We start from the raw sequence: 8,101 nt of genomic DNA, 5'->3' as shown, positions 1-8,101 counted from the left end.
GCATTAGTAAGAAAAATAATCGAAAAAAATCGCATTAAACATTTACATACCCTGAATGGAACTGCTCCGGGTATGCGAATGTTTAATGCTATTTTTTTGTTACCAATGCAATTTTTATTGCGATTATTCGGTAAGCGAATAATCGCGAATACTGCGGATATTTGAAGGCGTGCACGGGCCACAAAATGTTGTTACGGGGGGCCCGCGGGCCGAGAGTTTGAGACCCCTGGTCTAGACCCATCAGACTCTGCTAGGAGTCACACACACACACATACACATACACACACACACACACACACACACACACACACACACACCAGACTCTGCTGGGAGTCACACACACACACATACACACACACACACACACACACACACACACGCGCGCGCGCGCGCGTATCAGACTCTGCTGGGAATCACACACACACTTGTACAATTGTTAGCGTCCCCCTCCAGGAACATCTCTTCCTAACCCCACCTTCCCAAACTCTCCCAATGCCTACATGACACACTGCCAACTTGATCCTTCTAGAACTGCCTTGGACTGTGGTGAACTCTCTTCTCTGTATCAAAATCCATTCCCCACTGTCTTAGAAGCATGACTTAGTATAGTATTACTTAGCTCAGCACAAAAAACGATCCCCAGAAAGAAATACAGGGCCTAGGCCCCCTGATACCAACAGAAATCCTGGTATATAGAGGATTTCCTATCTAGGAACCTGTCTTAGTCTTTTGTTTGTTTTCGGTGCTTAAGCATCACCCCTAGCAAAACTTGTGGCTCTGGGGATCCAGCCATAGCGAGGACCCTTCCTATTGCCCTATCTCTTGGACCCGTGATTGCGTCCTTAGTCGGCACCTAAGACACCTCTCTCCGCTGTACTGTGCAAGGGATCAGGGATCTGGCAATTGTGGCACAAAGTCGTCACTTCAGCCTTACACTCACATACTAATTCATTTTTTTTTTTAAATTTTGGAGTCATACTAGGGGAGCTCAGTCAGGATTTGTTCCTGGCTCTGTGCTCAGGGATCACTCTCAAGGCACATGGGATGTTTTTGGGTGCTAGAAGTCGAAACCAGGTTGGCCTGGTGCCCAGAAAGCACCCTATATTATCTACTACTCGGGACCCTCACATCCTAATGTAAATTGCAGAAATAATCCAATTGGCTCTGAAACATGAATCAGCAACACTCTGATCTGATCTTACAAGAGGACCACTCAGAACCCCAGTTCCACCGTGTAAAATGGGAATCTTTGCAAACGCCCAGACACTTTCCGTCAGCCCCGGGCACAGCAGGAGTGCGGAGAGAGGAGGCCAGAGCAGCACCTGTCGCCCGCTGCCCTGTCCCGGCACAAAGTGCCGGCTGCTCGGTTACTGTGCCCATGTATGGGCATCTGCTCCAGGCGAAGGCTGACAGGCAGGCGGCTGTGGGCAAATCTATCTTTAGGTGACCCTGCGTTACTCTTATCTGCACATTCAGCCCAGTTGAATCAAGGTGGAACGCTCCTCCAGCACACAGCTCACCAGTGCTTTTCACAAGTGCCCCCTCCTCCTGACCAGCACAAAAGAACCTTGGAGAAGTTGGAAAACTTTACACTCAGAAACTTCATTCCCTTGACAGTCCATTATGTTGTGCTTTAGCCGTTATTCTGGGCTCTATGAATAGGACACTCTGACTAAACTGATTTATGTAATTGTATTAAGACAGATCCCAAAAACTCTTATCACAGGACACACAGAGCTCCAGCTATCTGTGTAATAATAACATAGCAACAGCGTGTTAATAACCATCTAATGCACTCAGCTCCAAACCAAACGAAATTTCACAGGGATGTATTATATTGCCTGAAATTCTTCTGTAAGTCTCAGGTACATTTCCAAGCCAAGATTTCATTATACTTAAGTTTGTGGAAGTTATTTCTTAAAAGACTTGTTTTAGCCAGAGTAACAGCATAGTGGTAGGACATTTGCCTTGCACACGGATGATCCAAGATGGACCTACGATCAATCCCTGGCATCCCGTATGGTCCCCTGAGTCTGCCAGGAGCGATTTCTGAGCACAAAGCTAGGAGTAAATCCTGTGTGCTGCTGGGTATGGCCAAAAAAAATTTTTTTTGTTTTAGGGCCAAAAAGACAATTCATCACTCAGGGTACTTCGCTTTGCATATGGTCAAGCCAAGGAGGTTCAATTTCTGGTCCTCTGAGCACCATCAAGAGTGATCCCTCAGCCAAAAAAAAAAAAAAAAAAACAAGAACAAAAGCCCTAAGCACCTCTGGTTGTGGTCCCAAGTACAGAAAACAATTCATCTTCTGGGCGGGAGACAGCACAGGAAGAAAGGCACTTGCCAAGCACACGGCCAAGTCCAATTCAGATCCTGAGCAGCACACACTGAGCATGAGGAGTAGGGTCACACACCCTCCTCCAAAGACCAGTCATTTATTGCTCACTTTTCCGATCTCAACTCCCTCTTTCAAAAAAAAAAATTATTTCTTAGAAATACTTCAGGACAGTGGGTAGGGTGCTTGCTCTGCACACAGCCAACTCAAGTTCATTCTCCAGCACCTCCAGGACCACCCCCGCCCCACTAACAATGATCCCTGAGAGAAGATTCTGAAGTCCTGAGCACCACTGGGTACAGACATCCCCAACACAAATAAACCAAAAAAAAGCTCTCGTATACTTAATATTTGTTTATTTTTCTAACTAAAATAACCCCTAAGCTCATTCAAACAAATGAACTCCTAAAAGCACAATCTATAATAAAGCTGATTTATTTTATTCCATCTGCTACTTTACAAAAGTCTATCACCCACTATGATAGGGGACATTCCCTCCTTTTAATTCTTCTTCTGGCATTGGGCTAGTACCTTTACTTCTCATTTGTTTTGTTTTGGGACCAGCAATGCTCAGGGTTGCTCTGCATTTAGGAACACTTCTGGCAGTGCTTGGGGGACCGTATCCAAAAACACAGAAATGCCAGGGATCAAACCCAGGTCACTGTACTAGTTAGTACAACACCACACTAGTGATTTTTAATAACAGCAATGTTATTACTTCTATTTTTCTATTGAGATTAACAACACATTCAATTTACACCAATATTTTGCACAGATGCTTAAAGATAAAAATAAGTTTTACAGTGGGTCCAGTCCAAACAAGCCAACAGGGGCCGAAAACAGCTCATCTCTTCATTCTTTTCTGGCCTTCAGGTCTCTCGTGCTTCTTCAGAAACCCAGAAGCAAAAGCAATAAGCAATGCTGCAAGCAGGAGGAACAATGACACTCCCAAACTCTGGCTCATCACCATCAGCAGCCAGTATTGCAGACCAATGTGTCCAATTTCAAAATGGTTTCACTCGAATCACAGTGCCATGCAAGTAAGACCTGTCCTGGCCTCCTTAAGGCGGCAGCGTGGCCGCTGTGCCATTCCCAGTTTGCAGATCAACTAGTGTCTGTGGGGAACTGTTCCAGACTCCAGCAACAGCTGTCAGGAACCACCAAACTTGGTCACTGCATTTGAAGGAGCTAAACTGAGGGCGCTCAATTCCGACTAACAGTCCCAAAGGCAGAAACCAAAGTCAGGAGCTCTCCAGCTTGACAGAAGCCAGGGGAAAGGAGAGCCAACAAGCACTGCTATAAACGCCACTGCAAGGTCAAGGCTCTGCCACCGGACACAACGCACACCTCAGCACAGTCCACACAACCACACCCCACACTCCACATACCTGGCACCACCCCACACAACAGTCATCACACTATACACCATACCATACACCCCACACCCACCACCACCCCACACGAATGAACCTCTAAAGGTAAGCAGCGACCACCATGACAAGTGTCCCTGACCAATCACACAAGGCAATGAAGACTCCATATGCCCCAGATGGTCCCCAAGCCCCAGGAGTAACCCCTAAGCACCATCAAATGGAACCCCAAAACAAAGCCAAAAATAACAAATAATTTTGTGGCTCACATCAACTTTTAAAAAGTACTAGTCCTGTGGCTGGGGCAATAGCACAAAGAGAAGGGCACTAGCCTTGCATACAGTAACCAGGCTGGAACCTAAGCACCTCACATGGTCCCCCCAAAGCAGGAATAATTCCTGAGTGTAAAGTCAGGAATAACTCCTGAATAAAGTTCAGTCCTGGGTTCAACCCTCCCAACACTGCACAGACGGGGTAAAAAATTCCAGTTTTAAAAAAAGCAATTTTCAAGGCCTGAGTGATAATAGTACAGTGGTAGGGTGTTAGCCTTGTATGTTGCTAATCTGGGACGGGCCCAGGTTCGATTTCCAGCATCCCTTATGATCCTCTGAGCCTGCCAGGAGCGATTTCTGAGTACAGAGCCAGGAGTAACCCAAGTGACACCAGGAGTGGCCCAAGAACCAAAAAGAAAAAGAAAAAAAAAAATTAAATAAAATTTTAAAGGCAATTCTTTTTTTGTTTTTGTTTTTTTGTTTTTGGGTCACACCCAGTGACGCTTTGAGGTTACTCTTGGCTATGTGCTCAGAAATCGCTCCTGGCTTGGGATGCCAGAGATCGAATCAAGGTCCATCCTGGGTCAGCTGTGTGCAGAGTAAACACCCTACTACTGTGCTATCGCACCAGCCCCAGCAATTTTCTTTTTTAAAGGCAGAAGATGTAAGTACTGTCTCTCCTGGTTAGGGGAAAACTGACCTAGGGAGTGAACACTGAAAACCAGACTCAGAACAGACAAAGCAGCAGAGAGGGTGATTGCCCTACACACAGCTGACCAGATTCAATCCCTCCATTTGGTCCCTGAGGCTATGAGGAGCTTAGAGCACAGAATTGGGCAGGAGCCCTTAGTACTGCCAGCTGTAACCCATCCCCCCACCTCCCCAAAAAAAGAACTTAACAAGGCTGCAGAGATAATACACCAGGGAGGGCATTTGCTTTATACACAGCTGAACCAAGTTCCATCCCTGTCATTCCTTATGGTACCCTGAGCACTATCAGGGGTGATTCCTAAGTGCAGAGCCCGGAGTAACCCCTGAGCACCACTGGGCATGGCGCCATCCAAAGCAAAATAAATACAAAGAGATCCAACTATAATGCTATGGGCATTATGTCTGTATGGCACTGAAATCCAGTAACACTTCAACAAACATTCTATTTTTTTTTTTTGGTCTTTTTTTTTTTTTTTAAACCACACCCGGCGATGCTCAGGATGCCTTCCTGGCATGCTCAGGGGGCCATGTGGGATGCCAGTAACCGAATTCAGATCGAGCACATGCAAGGCAAGCGCCCTACCCGCTGTTCTATCGCTCCGGCCCCCTCAACAAACATTCTCAACCTTTCGCTGAATCCAGCAGGTCTCTGAGGGATGGAATGATGTAGAGTCATTCCTGGAGATATTCAAGTTAGTCCTAGGGATATTCAGGGAACCATCAAACTGGGGTTGTCCATATATTCCTTAACCCCTGTACTGTGTAATGTCTCTAGGCTCCAAAACATTAACATTTTAACAACAGAAAGAAGTTTTCCACCACTTCCATCATTGAGTTTAATCATTTTATTGTGGCTTGGTTTTTTGGGGGGAGGAGGGTCACACCCAGCGGCGGCGGGCTCTGCACTAAGAAGTCACTCCTGGCAGGCTCGGGGACCATATGGAATGCCGGGATTCGAGCCGGGGTCCATCCTGTGTTGGCCGCTTGCAAATCAAACCGCCTTATTGCTGTTCTACTAGCCCTGAGTTTAATCATTCCAGATTCAGTTTCTCGGCCACATTTCAAGTACTTGATAACTATGTGTGGTCTGTGGCTACAATAATACATCTAGAGCTGAGCTTTCCTCAAATTTCTGTGGTCACATTTTTGAGGACTGCTAAGAATCTGTTCACTTAAGTTCTACATATAGATACTTAACCTCTCTGAAATTAAAGCTGAGATCACTTCAAAGCATTAGTTCGCTTAATATATCAGATGCTTGCAAATACAACTAATTTTTTTTCATAAATAGTAAACCCAGCAGTGCTCAGGGCTTACTCCTGGCTCAAAGACTGATCCTGGTGGTGCTCAGGGAATCGCTCACTCATATGCCATGCCAAGGATCAAACCAGGTCATCCATGACCAAGGCAAGCTCCTCATGTGCTTTCGATGGTCTCTCCAGGCCCTAAAAGAAATATATTTATAAGGACAATTTGGTAAGTAGACAAGCGGTCAAAGCTTTTCCTTTCTGCGAGTCTTTTCTGCACTTAGTCAAACACAGTAGCCACAGATTTGTTTCTTCAACCTCTCCAATCCTATAACCTCTGGAGAATTCAATTCCCCTGACCACTGTGAAAGCAAAATGGTAGTAGTTATCTTTACTGCTGTGAAAGACCCCAAGTGCAGAATCCTGGGACCCCAGAACCATCAAAGGAGAGATCTGAGAGTTTAGGAATTAGAGAGCTGTGATTTAGGAGCGAGCAGAGATCATTAATTACCCCCCAACCTTTTGTCCTACATCTGAGTTTTGGCTTCTACACATCTCCCTCAAAGTGTGCAGTTCAGTACTTGTTTCCGGAACTAAAACTGTATATTTTGTCTGCTTACACATAACGGATTTTTCAAAAAGCTGTTGTAAATATTTTCTTGAACCCCTCTGAACATTAGCTACCGATATCATAAGGAGTTTAAGCAATACTTAGAACGCTTGCCTTTCTCTACTAACCCCATCTGCTTCTGAAGGAAACTTTTATGTTGAAATACCCTGCTCTTTAGCATAGTTTTTATATTTTGTCCCAATGATGCAATGAATTCCTAAGTGGACTTCCTTAACACGTTTTCACAAAACCCTTAAAAAGTAATGCCATTCTTCCATTTTCATTTCAATACCTGCACTTCATCTCACATCCTAATTTTTAAGTCATAATCTTTAAGATTTATATTAGGTACTTTAGAGTAATTTAAAATTAAACTGACAAGTTTAAGCTCACAATGAATGCTGATAATCTAGACAGACTTTATCATAGAATATACTTAGGCTAGAGATCCAGAAAAATAGGCCCCACTCCCATCTATTTAATAACTGCACTTTAAGGTAGACAAAATTATGGGTTGTCCCGAATTCCCAATTCTCAAGCAATGGTGTTTCTCAATGTCTCAGAAGAAAAAAAAAACACGCAAAGGAACTAACTATACTTGAGAAAAGAAGGCAAAGCCCACCAGAATTCTAACCAGGAGGCTGCAGAGATAATATAACAGGGAGGGTGCTTGCTTTGCATGCAGTGTAGAACTCTAGTTCTATCCTTGGCATCCCATATGGTTCCCTGAGTTCTACCAGGAGTGATCCCTGAGTGCAGAGCCAGGATTAAATCCTGAGCATCCATGGGTGTGCCCCCTCCCCAAATAAAGAAAAAAAAAAACAGCAAATCCGGACTTTATGTGCCATCTCCCACCTCCCAAAACCTTTCCTACAAGGACCAACAGTGGTCAAAAAGCTAAGGATGCCGCTGCACAGCCCTGCCCTACTTGGACCAGCTCTAGCTGAAGCTCCAGCGACAAGAGCCACAGAATTCGGGGCTCTGAGCACCTGACTAGGTGGCCCTCAAAGGCACAGTGACGATGTCCAGCAAGAAAGAAGGTCGGAGACAGCACAGCGGCGTTTGCCTTGCAAGCAGCCGATCCAGGACCAAAGGTGGTTGGTTCGAATGGTTCCCCCGTGCCTGTCAGGAGCTATTTCTGAGCAGACAGCCAGGAGTAACCCCTGAGCACCGCCGGGTGTGGCCCAAAAACCAAAAAAAAAAAAAAAAAAGAAAAAGAAAAAAGAAAGAAAGGTCATTCTCTCCCAGACAACCTAGGACTGTCCACCTACCTGCTTGTCTGCTGCAGTGCCAAGGCAGCTCTTCAAAGCCAGAGTCCTGCTCTCAGGAGAGTCTAGAGCAGTGGTCCTCAAACTACAACCCGCAGGCCACATATTGTATTTGTTCCCGTTTTGTTTCTTCACTTTAAAATAAGATACATGCAGTGTGAATAGAAGTCTGTTCATAATTTTTGTTTTTACTATAGTCTGGCCCTCCAAACTGTCTGAGGGACAGTGAATGGACCCTGTTTAAAAAGTTTGAGGACCACTGGTCTAGAGGATGGGGCCGGCCTGTCCGA

At 45.2% G+C, this 8,101-nt stretch overlaps 1 protein-coding gene across 4 annotated transcripts in view; it reads right to left on the bottom strand.

Moving 5' to 3' along the window:
• ELF2 (E74 like ETS transcription factor 2) overlaps positions 1-8,101 on the bottom strand; it is a 58,493-nt gene that overhangs the window by 12,302 nt on the left and 38,090 nt on the right. The window lies entirely within an intron of this gene.

The sequence above is a fragment of the Suncus etruscus genome, chromosome 3, assembly GCF_024139225.1.
Source record: "Suncus etruscus isolate mSunEtr1 chromosome 3, mSunEtr1.pri.cur, whole genome shotgun sequence".
NCBI classification, from domain to species: domain Eukaryota; kingdom Metazoa; phylum Chordata; class Mammalia; order Eulipotyphla; family Soricidae; genus Suncus; species Suncus etruscus.
Note: the sequence above shows the minus strand (reverse complement) of the source record. Positions and strands in the feature narration are given on the sequence as shown.